We start from the raw sequence: 22,431 nt of genomic DNA, 5'->3' as shown, positions 1-22,431 counted from the left end.
TTGGCAGAAGGGGGAATTATGCTTTCCAATTTTTAAGATAGCCAAGGAACATTTTATTTTGTGTAAAAAGATAATTCAAGTATTCATTACCATGGTTGATGTGAGAGTAAGCAGCTACACAAATGGATGTTATTTATTTTGGAGTAACTATTAAATAGTTTCTCTTCTAGTGAGCCAGGGAAATTCTGGAACTATATGTAAATATGTTCCTTTCATTTATATACTTGATATGAGTTAATTCAATAAGAGCAATCATTAGATAAGTAGTCAAAATACACAGTAGGATATGAAAAATATATTTCATTACATGTGTGCCTTCTTATTGATCATGAGAGTAAATAGCTGATCAGAGAGCCTGGTGCTAATGAATGCAAAGTAATATATAACAAAACAGGAGAAATTAGCTTTGGGCCATTTTATGGTTATATTCACAGGTAGGCTATATTTACATCGCTAATAAAACAACTTGAAACTCATGCTATGGACAAGTCTGAATAAATATTCAGAGAACAGATGGAATAGTTAAAGTCCTTTTGTTCTAATTTCACTGAATTAATAGAATGGCTATCAATGTAAAGACTACTGAATTAGAGTTCCAGAAATGTAATTCAGATCCCAGATCTGCTGTTTATTATACCACTTTTGTGACCTATAGCAAACTACTAAATCTCTCTGAGACTCAGTTTCCTTCTTAGTAAAATGATAGAATTGTATTGGATGACCTCTAAGGTACCCTCTAACTCAAGCACTATGGTCCTATGACACATGGTAGATACCTAAATAAATTTTTATTGCCTTTCTCCCCTTCCTTGTTTGTAAAAGGAAGGGTTTTGCTGATATTTTTCCATTTCTTTTTTTCTCTTAAAAACGTTTTATAAAGAATGGTCAACAGAGTGAGGAGCAATGAGCAATAAAGGGGAAAATTAAGGTGTAAAAAAAAAACAAAAAAATTTACTTTTTAAAAAACAGTAAGCATTCTGGCATAAACATGGTCTTTTTAAAAAAAATTAAAGCTTTTTATGTTCAAAATATATGCATGGATAATTTTTACCTTTGCAAGACCTTGTGTTCCAAATTTTTCCTTTCTTTCCCTCTATCCCCTTTCCTAAAGAGCAAATAACCCAATGAACGTGAGACAGATGCAATTCTTCTATACTTATTTCTACAAATATCATGTGAACAAGAAAATCAGATCAAAAAAGGAAAAAATGAGAAAGAAAATAAAATGCAAGCAAACAACAACAAAAAGAGTGAAAATGATGTGTTGTGATCCACACTCAATTCCCACATTCCTCTCTCTGGGTACAGATGACTCTCTTGATCACAAGACCATTGGAACTGGCCTGACTCATCTCATTGTTGAAGAGAGCAATGTTCATCACAATTGATCATTGTATAATCATTGTACAATGATCTCCTGGTTCTGCTCACTTCATTTAGCATCAGTTCATGTAAGTCTCTCCAGGCCTCTTTGAAATCATCCTGCTGATCATTATTTATAGAACAATAATATTCCATAACATTCACTGTAAATAGTTACAAAAAATATTGTTCCAAATTACTAATGTGGGAAATTAAAATCAAAGAAAGCATTTCTGAAGTTTTTCTCCATACCCAACAAATTTACCAAAAATGTTTATAAAGTCATATGAATGGATGCATTGTTAAGTAAGCAGATTCAAAAAACAATATGCACAATGGTAGCAATTAAAATATAAATTACAATATAGAAAGGTATATAGATAAATAGATGAATGGAGAGGTGAATAGATAAAAAAGGTGGGAGAGAATATTTATTAAGGGCTGCTATACAAACTATGCTGTTTGACTCACTCATTCTTTAAAATTAGATTATTTAATTTCCAATTGTTTTTTAGTGTCTCTTTCCCTGGCCCTTATTGAATATAATTTTTATTGCATTGTGGTCTGAAAAGGAAGCATTTACTATTTCTGCCTTTCTGCATTTGATTGTGAAGTTTTTATGTCCTAATATATGATCAGTTTTTGTGTAGGTGCTATGTACTGCTGAGAAAAAGGTACATTCCTTTCTGTCATTATTCAGTTTTTTCCAGCGGTCTATCATATCTGGGTTTTCTAGAATCCTTTTAACTTCCTTAGTTTCTTTCTTGTTTGTGTTGTGGTTAGATTTGTCTGATTCTGAGAGGGAAAAATTAAGCTCTCTTTGCCCCCTCTAAAATAGTTTTACTGTCTATTTCTTCCTGTAGCTAGATTAAAATCTTCTTTAGGAATTTGCCTGCTCTACCACTTGGTGCATACACATTTAGTATCATTGCTACTTAATTTTTATCCTATCTTTTATCAAGATGTATTTTCTTTCCTTATCTATTTTAATGAGATCTATTTTTACTTTTGCTTTTTCTGAATCAGCATTGCTACCTCTGCTTTTTTTTATTTCAGCTGAAGCATAATAAATTCTGTTCCAGTCTTTTACCTTTACTATGTCTGTCTGTGTCATATGTGTTTCTTGTAAACAACATATTGCAGGATTCTGTTTTTTTAATCCACTCTGCTATTTGCTTCTGTTTTATGGGAGAGTTCATCTCATTCACATTAACAGTTATGATTACCAGCTCTGTATTTCCCTCCATCCTATTTTCTCCCCTGTATATACTTTTGTTCTCTCTTTCCACCCTAGCCTTAATCCTGTGTTTTTTTACCCAACCTACCCACTACCTTATCTATCACCCCTGCCCCCTTCTCTTAGTAGTGTTTTTTTAATCCATTCTAGCCACTAGTGTTTCTGCCCTCCCTTATGTTCTATCCCTCCCTTTTGTTCCCTTTTTCTCTTCCTACTTCTTTATAGCATTAGATAAATTTCTATACCCAATTGAATGATTAAGTTATTCCCTCTTAGAGCCAAAACTGATGAGCTCAATCTTCAAACAATACTCATCCCCACCTCCCTTTTTTCCTGTAAGTGTAATAGGTCTTTTGGAGCCTTTTGGTGTGAACTAATTGTCCCATTACAACTTTCCTTTCTTTTTCTAGTACAGACATTTTTCTACCTATTAATGTCTTTTTTCTTTGGTGTCATCAAATCAGAGCTTATTTACAATTACATCCTAAATCCCTGTGGTCTACCTCTCTGTCTACCCCAGTGACAGATACAGTTATTAAGAGTTAAAGATATTGTTTTCTCATCTAGAGATATAAATAGTTTAACCTTTAAATATATTTTCCCCTTTTATCTTTTTATGCTTCTCTTGAGTCCTGTGTTTTCTGTTTAGTTCTGATTTTTTTTTCCAATAGACCAGATTGAAAGTCTCTTACTCCATTGAAACTCCATCTCTTTCCCTGAAAGATGATGCTGAATTGGACTGGGTAGTTAATTCTTAGTTGTCACCACATCCTTTGCCTTCTGGAATATGGTATTCTAGGCCCTTCAGCCTTTTATTGTAGAAGCTGCCAGATTATGGGTAATCTTGATGATTGCTCCTTGATATTTGAATTATTTTTGTCAGGCAGCTTACAGTATTTTTTCCTAGAGATTATAGTTTTGGAGTTTCACAACAATGTTCCTTGGAGGTTTCCTTGTGGGATCTCTTTCCAAGGGTTATCAATGGATTTTTTCAATGAGTATTTTCCCCTCTGTTTCTAAAATGTTGGGCAGTTTTTCCTCAATGTCCTCTTGTCCTCATTTCTTTTCTCATTTTTTCTTAATCTCTTTTATTTGCGTTCTGCAGTCTTTTATGAGCATTTCCAAGAAGCCTCTTGGGCTTAAGATCAATTTATCTCACTCTTAAAGATTTCTTCTGTGGACATCCTGTCCTCCACTGAGTTTGTGCTTTGGTCTTCTTGTCTCTATGGTAGCTTTCTTATCTTCAAAGTTCTTTGCTGTTTCTTGCTCTTTTTATTTCCTTTTCTTTTGGTATTTCCTTCTTCTCCTTCTTCTTCTTCTTCTTCTTCTTCTTCTTCTTCTTCTTCTTCTTCTTCTTCTTCTTCTTCTTCTTCTTCTTCTTCTTCTTCTTCTTCTTCTTCTTCTTCTTCTCCTTCTTCTTCTTCTCCTTCTTCTTCTTCTTCTTCTCCTCCTCCTCCTCCCTTCCTCCTCCTCCTCCTTGTTCTTCTTCTTCTTCTTCTTCTTCTTCTTCTTCTTCTTCTTCTTCTTCTTCTTCTTCTTCTTCTTCTTCTTCTTCTCCTTCTTCTTCTTCTTCTCCTTCTTCTTCTTCTTCTTCTCCTCCTCCTCCCTTCCTCCTCCTCCTCCTTCTTCTTCTTCTTCCTTCTTCTTCTTCTTCTTCTTCTTCTTCTTCTTCTTCTTCTTCTTCTTCTTCTTCTTCTTCTTCTTCTTCTTCTTCTTCTTCTTCTTCTCCTTCTTCTTCTTCTCCTTCTTCTTCTTCTTCTTCTCCTCCTCCTCCTCCCTTCCTCCTCCTCCTCCTTGTTCTTCTTCTTCTTCTTCTTCTTCTTCTTCTTCTTCTTCTTCTTCTTCTTCTTCTTCTTCTTCTTCTTCTTCTCCTTCTTCTTCTTCTTCTCCTTCTTCTTCTTCTTCTTCTCCTCCTCCTCCCTTCCTCCTCCTCCTCCTTCTTCTTCTTCTTCCTTCTTCTTCTTCTTCTTCTTCTTCTTCTTCTTCTTCTTCTTCTTCTTCTTCTTCTTCTTCTTCTTCTTCTTCTTCTTCTTCTTCTTCTTCTTCTTCTTCTTCTTCTTCTTCTTCTTCTTCTTCTTCTTCTTCACTTTTAAGGTGGAGCTCTGTTTCTGGAGTAAAGATGGCACTGTTCCAAGCTTCCTGTGCAGTTCTGAGCCTCAGCTTTGAGCACAAGGATCCCTCATTTTTATAGGGGATACCTTTGCCTGCTCTTTTTCAGGAAACAGCCTGGTTTCCCAGTTTGACTTCTGATCTGGGACTAGAAGCTGCCCCATTGATTTGCTCCTCTACTGATCCAGGACTGAGTGTCTTAGTTGCTGATTTGTTATGATTAAGACCCTCTCACCTACTTTCCTAGAGTCTATCCAATTTAGTCAGGATACTTTTTTCACTCCACTGAGAATGGCCTTTCTTGAAGTTTTTTCAGTCTATCTTGAGCTGGAGAATGGTTTCATTCTCTCATATTCTGTTCAGAGACTTGGTTTCATGTGGCTTTCTAGGAAAACTGGGAAAACTCAAACAGTTTCCTGATTTCATTCCACCATCTTCCATTTCCCTACTTTCTTAAACAAACAGACTATAGGAGACAGACTTATGATTCCATAGAAATTTCCTTTTTCCCTGTCACTATTTTGCTTTGCTCTTGGAAGATATTATAGTCCCCATTTTCTGTTGCTTTCCCCCCTGTTCTTCAGCTTTATCATTAGTTCTTGTACAAGAATTATCAGAGATTATAAAGAAACTTCAGTTTACAATATTATACCTCTTCTACTTTTTCTTAGTCACAGTATTTCAGGTCTCTTGTTTTTTCTCTCCTCCATTTCTCAGGCATTGTGCCTCCTCTGTATATCAGCACCACTTATTGTGTTTTTGTTGAGGGGGGAAAAAAAGTGGGAAGGATTTGAAATGGCATTCCCATTTCTTTCCTTTGGTCTTTCCTTCTTTCATCAACCTTAGGACAATTGGATGGAGTTATGCAAATTACTGGGTCACTTCTCTCAAAGAGGAGACCTCCCAAAGGGAGTAAACCTAGAATCTTGCATTCCCAAAGCAGGTAGTTATGACTCAGAGGAAGGGATGCAACATCTTACTGTGGTTGTTTGCTCTGTCTCTTGGAATGAGCTTTGGGAAATCAGAATGTTGGCATTACTCTTCAAAATATTTATTAGGTCTTTGAACTTTATTTTAAGAGGAATAACCCTTTCTCTGTGGTTTCAGTAGCAGCTTTAGGAAACAGTATGTTATTTCAGATTTCAAAGTTAGTTTTAGAAATAATGCTAGTGATGCTAGAAATAATGTAGTGATCTTTTGCAAATTTGTTTCATTTATGTGAACAGGTGACATTAAATTTAAAAATTTTAATTTGAATTCTTAGAATTCTCTGCACATCACCACCATAACTTAGGGACTTTCTCTGCCTTTGCAATGTTACCTGGGAACATCTTTTCTGCCATGGCAGCCACTACTCTAATTGGTTAGTTTATACCTGAGCCCTACATTTGAGGGTCAGACAATGCTATTCTTCCAGCTATCTATATTTCAGTATGTCCCTGGAGGAACTCTGCTGTCCTGCTCCTTCCTTTTCAACTCCTTTTCATATTATAGTTCTCCATTGGAAAGCAATATCTTGAGGACAAGGGCCTCTTTTCACTCCCATTTGTATCCCTGGGGTTTTTAATACTGGATGATACATAGTAAAGGCTAGAAAAATACTTATTATTTTGCTTTATTTTTTTGCCTGGAAGTACCTAGAAGTACCAAATTTACAAATTCATATAGCTAGCTCTTGAAAGTACCTTTGAGGTTTCTAAAACTATATGAATGTTGAATATGCTAAAAAGAGAACTCTTAGTCATTTGTATGATGGTCTCCTTTCTAAATGAAGTTCTTTGATTCAGTGGCCAAAAAAGCTTCATTTAATATGGAGATAGGGCAAGCAAGAGTGAATATATTGTTAGGCTTGGAGTCGGGAAGACCTGAGTTCAAATCTTCTCTCAGATACTTAGTTATATGACCCTGGACAAGTCACTTGACCCTGTTTGTCTCAGTTTCCTCATTGGTAAAATGAATTAGAAAAGGAAATGATAGCACCATTGCTTAGAAAACTCAAATGGGTCACACAGAGTTGGACAGTATTAAAACTACTGAACAAGAAGAACAAAATATAGAGAGAAAACATTAAAAAATAGAAAAATGAGTTTGAGAATAAAATAAATGTTGATTGTAAATGTAACCAGTTTTTCAGAATAAGATTACATTGCATTTCAACATTTGTTTATTGTTGAGCTCTTTTAATTCTACTATCATAAAAATCAAGCATTTTTGGTCATTGAATCATAGAATGTCAGTTAGGAGAGAGGTCATAATACAAATGAATAAGAATCTGTTTGTCAGCACATCCAAGTAGACATATAGATTTTGTCTTAAAGAAAAATATTAAGGAAGCGACCACTAAATTTATAAATAACTGAAATATTTAGAAAATTTTTCTTTACATCTTCTTACTAAAGTAGACTTTTTGAATCTTCTAGTCCTTATTATGCCCCCTGGAGCTAAGCAGAACAATTTTAATCCCTTTTCCATAAAATAAGTCTTCAGATACTTGCAGACAGGTATCATGTTCAGTTGGATCCCAGTGAGGAGAATATATAGTAGTAATAAATGGGTTTAACAATCATTGTTTATATTTCTGAATAGCTATTAAAGTTCATCCAAGAAAAAGATGGATGATGATATTGGTTCTCTGTTGGGAGCTATATCACTATATAATTTATTATATTCTCTATTTTAGCTGTAAAATGACCTTTTTTTTTTAAATTGAAGGAAAAAATATAGATGATTTGGGTAGTACCCCCATGGTAAATCTCTTTCCTCTTACTTTGAATGATTAGACTACTAGAAATAAATAATTCTAGAGAATACTTCTGATTCTAAGAACTGCTTCTGTAATCAAAGTCCAGGGAAGAGTTACATGAAGAAAATAAGGAAGATAATCCAATGTTTTTCATATCTAAAGAGTATTTTAAGATAATTATATGTGAGATCAATGCAGCAATCATCTATATGTGTCAATGTAGTGCTTACTTAGTGAATATAATAGTTCCAGAATGGCCAAGTGATTAACAATCAGAATATTTTACTATTTAAAATCTGATGAATGTAAAGCGATAGTTCAGAGAGGAAAGAGAAGAGATGATAGACAAAATGCTTGTCTAAAAGAGTGGTTTAAAAAGTTTTTTAGAAAAAAATGTGCTTTGCAGAGGGCTTATGAGACTTTGAAGTTGATGAGACTGGCAATATTGAACTAAAGGAAATGGGCTTCTAGTGAGAGGAAATTGTTATTCATTGGAACTGAAGACAGAATGAGGCTTCTGAATCCCATCTTTGAAAGGCAATCAACTGGCAATCAACATACCTATCAGTTTGGGTTGATTTACATTCTACCCGAAATCCAAGGTGAGGAAGAAGTATTATCTCAAGTGCCCTTCAGATCTGCTCTTGTTTTAGGATACTTCCTTTTTAAACTCTGCTAGGTATTAGTTATGTCATTCCAAACTCTCCATATTGTGAAAATAAATGTCAGCTCATTTAAAATCTTTAGAATTATTCGTGGTAAAGAGAATAATAATAATAACAATAACAATAATAGCACTTGATGCTTACAGAATTCTTTAAAGTTTTTACTTTACATAAATGATCTTATTTGATTTTTACAACAACCCTTTTTGAAAATAATTGATACTACATTTAAATGTGTAATCTATAAATCGAAGATAGAGAATTAAATTCCTTGATTGCAACTTCTTAAGTATATTTCAGTCTTTTCCTTCACAATACTCTGCCTCTCAAGCACACAGGTATGATATATATATATATACACACAGTGACTAGTATTGTGGTAAGAAAATTCAATTTTGCCATCACCACCACCACCACCCAAATCAAAAGTTAATGAGCATTTCTATACTTAGACTCTAAAAAGGAGTTAGAAAATTCAAAATAGAACTCAAAACATGTAATTCCATATGAATAGCAAGTCAACAAAGTAAATACAGTATTAAAAAGTAACATATTTTAGATATTAGATAAGATTGGAGTTCCTAATTTAGGGTCTTTGGACTAGTAGATAAAGTTCATAAGGTCTTTGAATTCTATAGGAAAAAATTACATATTCATTAAAATCATATTTATTTCATTTTATGCATTTAAAAACTTTATTTTGTGAAGGGATTGATAATTTTCTCTAGGCTGTCAAAGAAATATGTGACAAAAATTTAATAACCTCTTAAACTGGATTTAAATCTCTAGTATTAATTAGTACTGTAATACATGGGATAAAATGTAGCAAGTATATTTAAGAAGATGATATTGGGAATAGCAGCGGGACTTGGCAACATACTTACAGAATGGTTGTTTTTGTTATTCATTCTTCATTCTCAAAGAGGACTAAAGATATGAGAGGGGAGGGGTGACACCTTGACTTGCAAATGAATTCAATTTATGTGAGGTGGAGCTGTGCAAAATTGTAAGCCTTACTGTCTCCTCCAGAGTCATGAGGGTTCAATGGCAAGATATAGGCTAACACCAGTGGCAGTCTTCCTGAAAAAAATCTTATCGGAGAAACTGTTATTTTAAAAGGGTTCTCAAGAATTTTATTCTTAAAATATTTAAGAGAAAGAAGGATTCCCAAGAGAACAAGGGAAACAATCATGGGTGGTATTATTAAAAAAAAATGGTGACCCAATAAAGACATATGCCCACTTTAACACATATTTACAATTTTCATGAAAATAGCCTCTGCACAGATTATGAGTATTTTCAATGAAAGCATGTTAACAGGCAAGTTTTTGGAGATAATTTTAAAAACAAAATTCTAGGTGTTTTCATGGTCATATAACATAAAGAGGGCTACAGTAAATATGAGGTCTCTATTTGATTTAGTATAAGAAAGTGATAACTTGAAGTTTTTCCTCAAGCAAAGTACATCACATCCATATATTAAAACTATTCAAGTCTGTCAGGTGCATCTGCCAAAATAATTTTTGTTCAGTGATCTGCTGAGTATTGACACTAATCAAGATTCTAAACTATGCTCACAATTTTTTTTTCCAAGTATGATGAAACATGAAGCTTTTCAATGAACAACTCACTGTCTTTCAACTTTGGACCTTTTCTCTGGCTATCTCCCATGAGTGGAACATTTTCTCTTCTTCATTTTGACTGATGACTTCTCTGACTTCCTTTAAGTTCCAATTAAAATCTCACCTTCTATAGGAAGCCTTATCCTATTTCCCATATTTTCCCTCTTTTATTTCCTTTAAGTTTCAATTAAAATTTCACCTTTTAAAGGAAGCCTTACCCTAATTCCTATGTTTTCCTTCTTTTATTTATTTATTTCCTATTTATCCTATATATAGCTTGCTTTGTTATTTGCTCACTTGTAGTCTCCCTCATTAGATTGTAAAATGCATGAGGCCGAAGATTGTTTTTGCTGTTTGGGGGAGTATGCATTTAATAAATATTTGTTGAATAAAATTGAACAGTGATTAGATTTGTTCCATTTGACTATGGAAAGTAGTATGAATAGTGATTAGCATTTTACAAGCAGTGGCTTCTTATTCAGTAGAGGTCCTCAGGAGGAGGGTGAGCAATTATTTCAATTATTTCTTGGAGATGTTGTTGAGGGGATTATTGGCCGGGTATGGGTCTTAGATTTTCAGTTCTAAATCTATGAGCTCCTGACTCTCTATCGACTTGGACAGAAATAGTGATTTTAATCAGAATACTCACATCAGTAAGATTACAAATTCTTTAAGTATAGAGAAGGAAGCTGAAACTCAGTTCAAGTGACTTACATATGGTCACATAATTGGTAATTGCCAGAACTGGCACTCAAACTCAGTTCTTCTGTCTGTAATGGGCTTTATAGCCTATTTACTTCAGAAGTTTTTAAACTTTTAGCATCATGGAATCCTTTGGCAATATGGTGAAGACTGATGGATCACTTCTCAGAAGAGTTTTGTAGCATTATGAAACAAACCTGTTATGTTCAAATAAAAATACATTTTTCTCATTAAGCTCATGAGTACTATAATATATATCCATGAACTCCAAATTAAGAATATTTTTCTTACCACAACATCATTATGTTACCATAAGAGATCTGATGATGTAATGAATATCCAAGTACATGAGAGTTATGCTTCTTTTGAAGTTGAAAATTTTATAAACAAAATTCATGGATGTAATTATGACTCATCAATGGTAATAATTTTTCTGATAATTACTTTATCCAATCTATAAAAATATGAATGGTTTTATGAGTATTGTTTTATATATTTTGATTGACATCTACCAATTTCATATCTAATATATTTTAATTAAATATGTTTTATATATATACTTAAAAAAAAATCTTATGTGTAACCTGCCTCTCTACCCAAAATCTGGACTTGTACAGACTGGATATGATCCTGGGAATTTATATAAAAAGGTTTCACCTTTTTTCTTCAGTGAGATAATCTCTTATATCTCTTATGTCTAGTTTTCTACATATATAGCTAAAAGAGATCCCAATCCCCTATAGGCATTCAATAATAATAAATGAAAATTTGAAATGGAATAGCCTTTATTTTATTCAATAACAAGTGTTGATGCAAAAGACTTAAAATTCCATAAACAGATAATGAAGTCACACAGGTCACTGGAAAGTAACCTGACTTAGAAAGAACTGAATGCAATCATTTTATATTCTGGTAACTGCCTAGCTCTCTAACTGAATCTCAGAATACTTTCTCCTCTCAAGACTTTACTCCTCAAGAAAGATGAGTGAATAAATGAATGACAAAGCACTAAGCTAAGTGCTGGGGATGCAAATACAGAGGTGAAGACTATATCTGCCCTCAGGAAACATATATTCTTTTTTTTTTTTTTTTTTTTTTTTTTTTTTTTTTTTTTTTTTAATTTTTTTTTATTATATATATATATATATATTTATAATATTATCCCTTGTATTCATTTTTCCAAATTACCCCCCCTCCCTTATTCCCTCCCCCCGACGACAGGCAATACCATACATTTTACATGTGTTACAATATAGTCTAAGTACAATACATGTGTGTGAATATCATTTTCTTGTTGCACAATAAACATTAGAATCCGAAGGTACATGCAACCTGGGCAGACAGATATTAGTGCTAACAATTTACATTCCCCTCCCAGTGTTTCTTCTCTGGGTGTATCTACCTCTGTCCATCATTGATCAACTGGAAGTGAGTTGGATCTTCTTTATGTTGAAGATTTCCACTTCCATCAGAATACATCCTCATACAGTATCGTTGTTGAAGTATACAGTGATCTTCTGGTTCTGCTCATTTCACTCAGCATCAGTTGATTTAAGTCTCTCCAGGCCTCTCTGTATTCCTCCTGCTGGTCATTTCTTACTGAGCAATAATATTCCATAACTTTCATATACCACAATTTACCCAACCATTCTCCAACTGATGGACATCCATTCATCTTCCAGTTTCTAGCTACAACAAAAAGAGCTGCCACAAACATTTTGGCACATATATGTCTCTTTCCGCTCTTTAGTATTTCTTTGGGATATAATCCCAGTAGTAGCGCTGCTGGGTCAAAGGGTATGCACAGTTTGATAACTTTTTGGGCATAATTCCAGATTGCTCTCCAGAATGGCTGGATTCTTTCACAACTCCACCAGCAATGTATTAGTGTCCCAATTTCCCCACATCCCCTCCAACATTTGTCATTATTTGTTCCTGTCATCTTAGCCAATCTGACAGGTGTGTAGTGGTATCTCAGAGTGGTCTTAATTTGCATTTCTCTGATCAGTAGTGATTTGGAACACTCTTTCATGTGAGTGGATATAGTAGGAAACATATATTCTTATAGAGAAAAAACTAAAAGTATTCCTTAATGATGTTTTTCTCCTCTACCAAAAGAAAGGGGCAATGGAACGTAGTAAGACTTAAATGAGATTGTTCTTCAGATCAGAATATTTTCTCCTGTTGTCCTATCTATACCATCACTTTTTGGACAATACCAGTCACTAAAAACTAAGTCAATAGCTAGGTGTGTCCTTTCAACAAGCCACAAATGGACATGCTTAGGTTTTGCATGGGATATTGCTTTCCTAAGCCCAGGCAAAGAAAAACCCATAACCTATACTATCATCAAATTGGTTGGAGACTCTCCTATACAATCCTTTTCTCCTTATATTTGTACATTGCAAACTGGAATAGACCTATTTTAGTTTGATTAGATGAAGCCTTGAACGTGATGGCTATTTTCAGAGTGGTATAAGCTTCATAACTATTTTTCTCTCTCCTACCCCCATGACAAGTTTTGTTTTAAAATATTGTAAGTTATCTGACCTGGGATAGTAGAATCATAAGCAAGATCATTTGTAATTGGTGAAATCTTTTAACCCTCTGCTGTATTTATTATGCAGTGAATATTAGAAGGTCCATTTTCTTTAGATTTATAATATAAAACTGTAATCTCCTTGAGGGAAGGACTGTATTTTGACTCTTTTTGTGTCTCCAGCACAGTACCTAGAACCTAGTAGGCATTGAATAAATGTTTCTTGACTAACTGTTAAACATTATTAAGATATAAATAAATTTATATGGAGAAGTGGAGATATACTTTTTAATAAATGCTTGTGGATTTATTAAGTTGTGATTGCAACTACAATGGATACAACCAGGTCTATCTCTTCTTAGGTACTGAACCATAATTCTGGTCAGAGCAACAAAAAAGAGAGCTATTACTTATTGGGAACCTCTGATTGTGTAAAGATGCAGTTGGCCAGATAATTAAAAATTGGGACTTTGTAAGGATTCTGTAGAAATGTGTAGTGGTTGGATCTCTAATTTTCTTTCTGTGTCTTAAGAGTAGCTAGGCTAGCTTGTGTAAAGTAAATAGTTCCTGAATTGATTCCTGTGCTTTGGGGATAAAGCCTGCAAGTGAATGCTTTCTGGCAGTCTTTGCCCAATAATGAGAAAGTTAAAGGAAAAAAAAGTGTAGCAATGCTATGTCTTACTTCTGCTATATGAAAGTGGTAGTTAATGGTTATGTCTGGCCACACTTATTTCTTCTCTCAGTATGCAGCTCATACTTCTTAGTTATTTCCCTTAACTTATCCCATCCACCCTTCTTCCCTACTAGGGAAAGAAACAGAAACTGAAAGAGTGAGTGATGACACTGGAGCAACAGCCCCAGTCTTGTCCCAGATGGCAAAATAGTGCTCTGACCCATTTTTAGCCTAAGGGAAAGGAATAAAAGACCTGGATCCAGTTTAGGTCTGTCTTTTGGGAAATTACTAAAAAATATTAAAAATAAAAACCATACAATTCTATCACAATTTACTCAGGAATATGGCTAGGAAATCCTAAAGTTCGGGAGGGCAGTATAATCATTTCTTTGACCCAATTTTGTTCTGTGTATGCTAAGCTATTCACTGGTGCCTTCTGGAACTCTTATCTGCATATAATTAATACAAAGATATACATCACAAAGAAGTAATAAGGCATATTTTTATCATGGAACAAAATTAAGAAATAGAAACCTTTTTTAATGATGGAAAGCATCTAGGAAACAAACACCTTACATAGCAGGGAAGAGAGAAGAAATTTGAGGAGTTCAACTTTTTATATACCTCAAAATGGACACAGACAGAAGTCTTTAGTTTCAGAAGGTATGTCTCAAACTGCTCGCAGAGACTTCTTTAGCCTTCTCTATGACTCACTGAGTAACCAATTCAGTGCCACTGCCCATTGTCCTGCCCTCTACAACTTTCCTCTTCTGGTATAGCCTCAATTCTTTTTAAAAAAACTCTTAGGGTGGTAGATTAAACTTCCTCTACATCAGAGCAGATGATCGATCTACTCCTTCTTATGCTGAAATAGGCTGCTGCAACTAGGACCACAATTCACAGAATTCTGTTGTTCAGACTTTTCCTCTTTTGTCCCGGGAAGAAAGTCATCTGAACAATTACAAGATTAATGATACCCATGGAAATGTATTCAGGCAGGAAGAAGACTGGAGAAGTGAAATTTGATTAATTTTATATTTATGTGATGGGATTGCTATGTAACTGTATTTTAGAATTATTTGTTCAGATTGTTTTAAGTTTGCATGCACAAATGAAAAAAAAATCTTTAAAAGTGCTGGAGTGACAACTGTAGATCTTTGGGAAAGGCAATATTAAGTCATGTTGTACAAAATAGTATTTAAACAAACAGTGAGCTTAAGTCAGAAAACATAGTATTTGAGTTAGCTGGAACTAGTCACATAGAAACTTGGTTGTCAAGGGAAACCTTTTTCTGATTGGAAAAGAAAGAGTCTTATTATATAAAGGTAAACATGGAGATGATCTTTTCTCCTTTTCTTATGCCTGTGAGCAAGAAGAAAGAACATAAGGAGTCTTGGAGCAAAGAGAAGCCATATCTAGGAAAGTAGTTCTTTATAAGAGTTTAGGTCATTGTGATTAGTAAAAAGCAATCAGAGGAAGGGTGGAACAGCTAAGGGAAGAATGATATTTAGGACTTTTGATAAAATTATATTATTATATATTATTATATCCTGACTAGTTAAGTTTCTCACAGACATGACTACCTAAATCTCACTTTTCAGTATGTTGTCTTTTCTATAAAAATATAACTCTTTATTGTAATACTGTAAGTAATTAATTGCTCATAATTGCTCAACGTAAAAAAATGCAACATAGATGAGATGAAGAAATGCAAATATCTTGGTACATATGAAATCTTATGCTCTGATATGAGCAGTAATAGAGTTATTTGTAACCTTGGCTTTGCTTTCTGTTTATCTCACCTATTGTGTTAACTTGGTCTCCTTGGGTAAACTGCTGCATGGCTTTTTATCAAAAGTCATTAACTGTTCCACTCTTCCTCTGATTGCTTACTACAAATCACAATGACAAAAAAGGATACAATTTATAATGTAATATAATAATATAATAATAATCCTTAGCACCATTTTTCACCAGAATTGTAGATGTAGCACCTAGGGAAAATTGATCAAAATATATAGGGTTGGGCTGGTAAAATGAGACCATTATGATATTGAGAGCTATTACATGACCCTGTAGCAGAAAAGAAAATGACCTAACAACTACAATTTGCTACCTTAAAAGACTATTATTTTTCCTTTTTTTGGTTCTATTTTTTTCTGCCCAATAAGATTAACTTTATTGATGCTATATGATGAGACAAAGAATTATCAGTAAAAATTATTTCTCCTTGCAAATACTTTGTATTGCTTGAACCTCTGTGTCCATATGGGACACAGTTTTAGAGGAACATAAAAAAAGAAAACTATAAATTTGTGAGATATTCAAAAGTCCCTTACATTTCATGGTTTTAAAAATCTATTACTGACTTTGGTGACAGTAGTGTCTTTTCTTTATCATTTTTTCCCTTTGACTCATATTATTGATAATTATTTTTATACACTACCATATATTAAAAAGGGTTCCATTTAGTCAACAAATATAACTGAAGAAGACTAAAACATGTAATTCATTATAGATATATTATTTAAAATGTCACTTTGTTGAAATAATAATTTCCAATAATTTATTTAGGAATATAGCAAAGTCTGGGTTGGCAATGTTTATTGAAATGTCACCCATGTTAGCCCAACAGCTCTTAGAATAAGATTACTGAGAAACTTCTTTGTCATCTGTTATTGTTGCCACTCATGATTTATAGATTTGTTGCTTTTCGAATAAAAAATTAGGTGGGAAATATGAAAGATTCAGTAGAACAATTGTTCCAGTTTTTTACCCACATTATGTTTTGTTTTGTTTTTTTAAAGAGATGCAAAAGCATGTTCAAAGATTTTTTTCCCCACTTGAAGAATTTTTATCTTTTTTGTAGTGTGGAATGAAATTAATCTATTGGTTTTTGAGCAACTTCTGTTGGTCAGAATCAGAAAATAAATTCATTTCTGTTACCTAATCAAAGAAAGATACGTATATATAAATTGGTGGAAGAGAATGAATAGCATTTCTCCTGGGAATTGTAATTTGCATTAATGCCTGCTCTTTTGTATATTTTTTAATTACAGTAATATTTTGCCTTAAAAGAGATTATTTATTGCTAATCCTCAGTTATCTAGAAGTTCCCTGTGATGGAAGGACTAAATGGGGAAAAACTTTTTTTTCTTTTTGCTGCCAGAATTACTACCATGAAGTTCATATAGCAAAACTAAGAACTTTAGTCAGAAAAATTCTCATGTCCTTACTCAGAACCTTTTCAGTTGTACTTTGCACATAGTTGTATGTTACAAACTTCATAAAGATTCAGAAGCAGTAAAATTTTGGATTTGGATTGCCAGAGGCATTTTACCTAAAACAGCAAGAAATGATTGTCATTTGTTTTCAGCTAATGGTGAAAGACAAATAATATAAAAGTAGATGCAGGAATTAAAAAATCATACTAATCAGCTGCCTTGTATTGTAGAGATACAAATAATCTTCTACATGTTAATAATCTTGGGGAATGAATATGCTATAGCACAATATAACTATTGATATTTATATTGGTAACAGCCATCAAGAAAGGATTAAATAATTTTAAGAAGGCAAAAAGCATGGTATCTGTGTGTATGTATTGTGTGTGTTTTAAGAAGCTTAGGAAATTTAGGTTTAGTTATCTGGGAAATCAGCTCATCCTGCCTCATGTTAAATAAATTAACTTCCGTCTTTTAGTAATGGTCAGATTGGAAGTTGCCAAATCTGAATTTTATCCTATCAATATGCTTTAAATATAAATACAAATTAATTTTTAAAAGTATAGTAGCTGAACAATAGCACCAATAAGAAGGCTTGAGAGAGTAAGAAGAGTATAATATGCTAAGACAGTAAGTTATGAGTAATGTGACTGTGAGGTATAGCTCCTAGGAATGCAATTGTTAGCTTTGCTCAGCTTGCCCATTCATTTCTCTCTCCACCTGTTCCTGTTCGTAGGCATGGTTAAAATGTACAGGGACAAACCTAGAAGACAAAGAATAAAAATACAATGGACCTTCCAAATTCAAGTCTAACGTATGGGGCAATGCTATAGTTGGAAGGCTGAGGGACATGCACTAATTTAATTTCATTGATTCTGGCATCAGCACATATCACTTTATTTTGCTTCTATACATTCTGTTACATACTAACATGAAATGGCCATACAGTGGTATGGAAATCACTTTGGTAATTTTCAAGATCCTAAATAAAAATTTGAAACACTTGGAAAGCAGGGACTATATCTTATATTGACTTTATATTTCTAAAGGCACAGAGCATAGTGCTGAGTAAATATTTACAGAATGGAATAAAAACATGAAATGCTCCTCTTGGTAGAAATAAAATTTAGTTTCACAATCTTAAAACTCCTAAAATTGGACACGCTGCAATATTAGAAATGAAAGTAGAGATAGTGAGGGACCTTTGTGATTCAGTAATTGTTCTAAAGCACCTTGAGTACATGTGGGCAAAGTCTCATTGTCATTATTAAATTCACTACTAGAGTCCAATAAAGTTATATCACTTCTAATAACTAAGAAAAAAGGTGCATTTGGAGATTTAGTCAAAGTTAAAATATTTCTTAAATTGGAATCCAAGCTATGGTGTGGGTAAGAACACACAGAAGCATATCTTTATTCCAAAAGATGCAAAAGAGATAGGATTTTTAAAAATCTTTACAAATTATGGGCAAGGGTAGAACTGATAGCTGTAGAGCTGCTCCCACCTTCATTTTAGGCATGTAGTTTCAATTTTCTTTCCCTCAAAACAAAAAATTCATATGATCCCTAATACCTAGCCAATTTAAGTGAGTTTTCTATACCCTCCTTATCTCTGCTAGGTATTGTAAGGGAGGAATATAGCCAGAAGGTGGCAGGAGGAGAAAGTTGAAACAAAAATTATATATATATATCTCTATCCTCAATCTGATAATCAGCTTCCTGAATAATTAAGAGTTAGATGTAGTTCTGTTATCATTATTACTGGCATTGTTTTTTAGTCAATTAATCTACTTTGATTGTAGTAGCTATGCATGTAGACAGTTTTAGAGAAAATCATGAATAGGTACATTATATTTAAACTTATGAACCAAATGCTCAAATTTTAGGCATTGAATAGTGAATTGAACACAGGTTCACAGAAAGGAACATTTCTTGGTATTTGCAGTGATCCTATTATCACTGTGCTGTGCCCATCAAAAAAAAAAAAAAAAGGCAATTTTTGTTGTTCTGCCAGCAGTGAGAAAAGTACATGTCATGGGCCTTTCTCTCCTTTTTCTATCTTTGCCGAGACTCACTTCGAAGGGCAGAGGTATGGGACTGCCCATCAGTCAACCGTTATTGTTACAATCACTGGCTGAGTTGTGCTTATTCACTCTGAAACCTCCCATTCTCTCCCCTCCCTCCCTCCTTGAAACCTTGAGGCTTACTAAAGAGCTGTGATTGCAGTTACACTTTTCAACCTTAGATCAATAGTGTTCTCAAGAGCTTGCTTCTGAGTTGAAATACCAAACCCCTCTCCGTTATTTCAGGTAAGAGAATAGATTGGTTGTTTTTTTTTTTTTTGTTGTTGTTGTTGTTTTGTTTTTGTTTTTTAACAAATTGTGAGCAGAATTCAAGGTTTTATAGGGTCCTATTTTTAAAAAAAATAGATTTGTTGAATACATTTAGCAGATGATGTTTCCAAGTCCCGTTTTCAGTTTTCCCTAAAGATAAATAATTTGTGTGTTTAGGCAGCTATGGAACAGAGACTGTTTTCTGACACCTACTAGTATTAGTACTATTGACTTGCTGTGCAAATGTGGCAGGTATTTGGTAAATATATTTTAATTACAGAAAATCCAAGCAAACAAAATAAATTATTAAGCTGTATAGTTTTGGTCTGATTTTAATATAAAAGGTTTCATTTAATATATCTTCTGTATAATTTGCCTCAAACAATATTACAACTTTGAATTTATTTTTATCTAAAGCTGTTTTGATTTTGTTATTCTCTTTTTCTACATTTTGCAGCTGATTTTGAAATTAATAGTCCTTTTGGAAATATTTACTGTGAGCACATGTGCCTCTTGTAATATAAAGATATAAAGACAAATCTGAGGTAGTGATTTTTTTTCTTTTTTTTTTTTCCTATTGCTCATCAGATGAAGCAAATCTTTTTTATTCCTGGTTTGAGTGTTTTTCTTTTTGTTTCCCAATAATAAAAATAAAGGTACAGGTTCAGTTTAAAAATTATTATTATAATCACCACTTTTACCATTTGTTGAATTATTCTATTCCCTTTCTTTAATTACTAGGTGATTAGAGGCTTGTACAACAAACATTTCAAAATAATATGAAAGAAAGTTGGCTTTTTGAAACATTTTTAAAATAATGAAAAAATAAATTATGTATTTTATCTTTCTCTTGAAAAGTTAAAACTAAACTTCAAATCCTTTAATGAAATCACAATATAGAAATTAGTAATGACAAAACAATTCCAATTTTTCTCCTTTTTCATGACTTAAATATTGAATATTAATATTAAATATTTAGAAATTTCAAAATTAAAAAAATTTCAAATTCTTAATGTGAGTCAAAAATCACACATACGTAAAAGTTAGGAGAATGATTGCTTTCAGACATTGCCATCCCAGCAGAAATGATTTACTTGTGGGTTCTGCTTTTCATAGCCATGAACTCTTTTTAAGAGCTTCAGGAATACTATTTGGCATTTTTGAAAGAAAAACTATTTCTTTAGTTCTGTGAATACCTACTGAAATAGATTGATTTAGCAATCAAAAAAATAGACATTTTGTATCTTTTTTGTTGTTGAAAAGGAACTTTTTAAGATTATGTATAAGCTGGAACTCAGTTGTCATGATTCTGCAGCTTCTTTAAAAGTATATGTAGGACAGTGGTAGCTGTCCCTGATCATTGAAATAAAAATGTCCTAAACTTTTTCTGTGGACTGTTTTGCTTTTTTTTTTCTTTAAATAATATAGAAATACAATAATAATAAAAACAAATTAATTCTTAAAAGATACATTAGGATTTTCCAAATATCTTTTCAATATAGTGTTCTAGAAAACTGCATTAAGATTTCAGGATTTTAAAAGATATGGCACAGTTATCTTACAGAACTCATAGAGACTTTTAGTACTGTTCTTTATTTAGATAGAACTCTAACTGAGGTCCTGTAAAGAGCCATATAGTTCTCATGGGACTTATTTGAGAGGCATTGTATATGTGTGGTAAGTTATAAGGGACTTTTAATCTCATATTATTCTAAACAAATAATTTTTATCACATATATATATATATATGAGCTCATATTGAGAGCTTAACTGTTGACTGAAAAATAAACATTTCACTGAAGCAGCTGTGTCTTTTAATGCTTTCTCCATAATAGATAACAGTTTCATGGATTTTTTTTCCCTTTATAGTATACTTACTACATAGTCACAGCCTTCATCAGTAGTTTGAGTTAGATAAATGACTAAAACAGTTAAGTGATTGAATTGACCAGATGTAAACACTGATCCCCTTGTGATTGATAAGACTGACAACATATGACCTCTAGTCTCTCCCACATAGAATGAACATGTAGAATAAAACTTAGCCTTCTTGTTAGCTATTTTCAGGGCTCATTATTTTTGATAGCTCTGTCTCTTCCCTTGTGAGCTGTATTACATTTGGGTTCAAATTGAGTGACCCCTTTTGGATAGCTCAGAACCAGCATGATTCCAAATGCCCACGTATCTATTCACTGTTGCTTTCCCACAATTAGGGACTTATTCTGCATTTGTTTGATTTGATTCCAGTTGTGTTTCAGTGTTATTTTTTTGTTATATCTTTGTCCCAACTTGCTTGCAGGTGCCCCACTTCACTCACCATGAATTTTAAATATAGAAAGATTGTCTGTAGGGAAGCAACTTATTTCCCTCTCATTTAACACACAATTTTCCATTGTAAATCTACTTGTTTTAGAAATCTAACTTTTTCCCAAGTCTGATACTATTGAATTTAAGTTTCATATTTTAAACCTAAACAGGCTAATATGATTAGAAGCTGATAATATTAGGACCCTTGAATGATTTGCCTATTTCTAATGCAAAATTAGAAATAGTTTGCATAACCCATCTATCACAAACCATTCTGTGCTATGCAAATCACATTCATTCTCAGAAATTATAGGATTACTATTTTATGTTTATATTTTTGAACCATTTATTTATCTTCTTTAATTTCTTTAAAAATTAAGATTTTTAATGTCAACAGTTTATAATAGTCCTGTATCAGAGAACTCTAGCTTTATTAGTGCATGTTTTTTTAAATCTATCTAGTAGATAGATCATTGGATCTGAAGTCAGAAAGATCTAAGTTCAGATCCTGCTTCAGATACTAAATAGCTGGGTGATTATGGACAAGATACTCAACTTCTGTGCTTAATCAGTAAAATGGGCATGATTATTATAGTGCCTTTCTCCCAGGATTGATATCAAGATGAATTGATTAATGTTTGTAAAATGTTTTGTAAACTTTAAAGTGCTATATAAATGTTAAGTATTATTAATACCATTATTTGAGTACAATCTCCATATAAATTACTGGATTGGATTTTCTACCTTTTGATAAGCCTCTCTGATCTTCTTGGACAAAAGATATATAATCCAGAATTGACCCTATACTTGAAGCTTGCTTACTCTTCATTGTGCTAACCTCAAAAAATTCAAGGTCTTAGGAGAGGACTCACATTCAAAAATATTTATTGCCATACTTTTTATGAGCAACCCCCC

At 33.0% G+C, this 22,431-nt stretch overlaps 1 protein-coding gene across 10 annotated transcripts in view; it reads left to right on the top strand.

Moving 5' to 3' along the window:
* Positions 1–22,431, top strand: part of PLCB4 (phospholipase C beta 4) — a 461,856-nt gene that overhangs the window by 82,871 nt on the left and 356,554 nt on the right. Inside the window, exon 1 of one of the 10 annotated variants that reach the window (XM_074287878.1) lies at positions 16,519–19,185. The exons of the other annotated variants lie outside the window; for them this stretch is intronic. The gene's annotated coding sequence lies outside the window, so the exon portion shown is untranslated. Of the gene's footprint in view, positions 1–16,518; positions 19,186–22,431 lie in introns of those variants that run through there. 10 annotated transcript variants of the gene reach the window in all.

This window comes from Sminthopsis crassicaudata, chromosome 2 (assembly GCF_048593235.1).
Source record: "Sminthopsis crassicaudata isolate SCR6 chromosome 2, ASM4859323v1, whole genome shotgun sequence".
Lineage (NCBI taxonomy): Eukaryota > Metazoa > Chordata > Mammalia > Dasyuromorphia > Dasyuridae > Sminthopsis > Sminthopsis crassicaudata.
The sequence above is the reverse complement of the archived record's forward strand: the minus strand, read 5'-3'. Positions and strand labels throughout refer to the sequence as shown.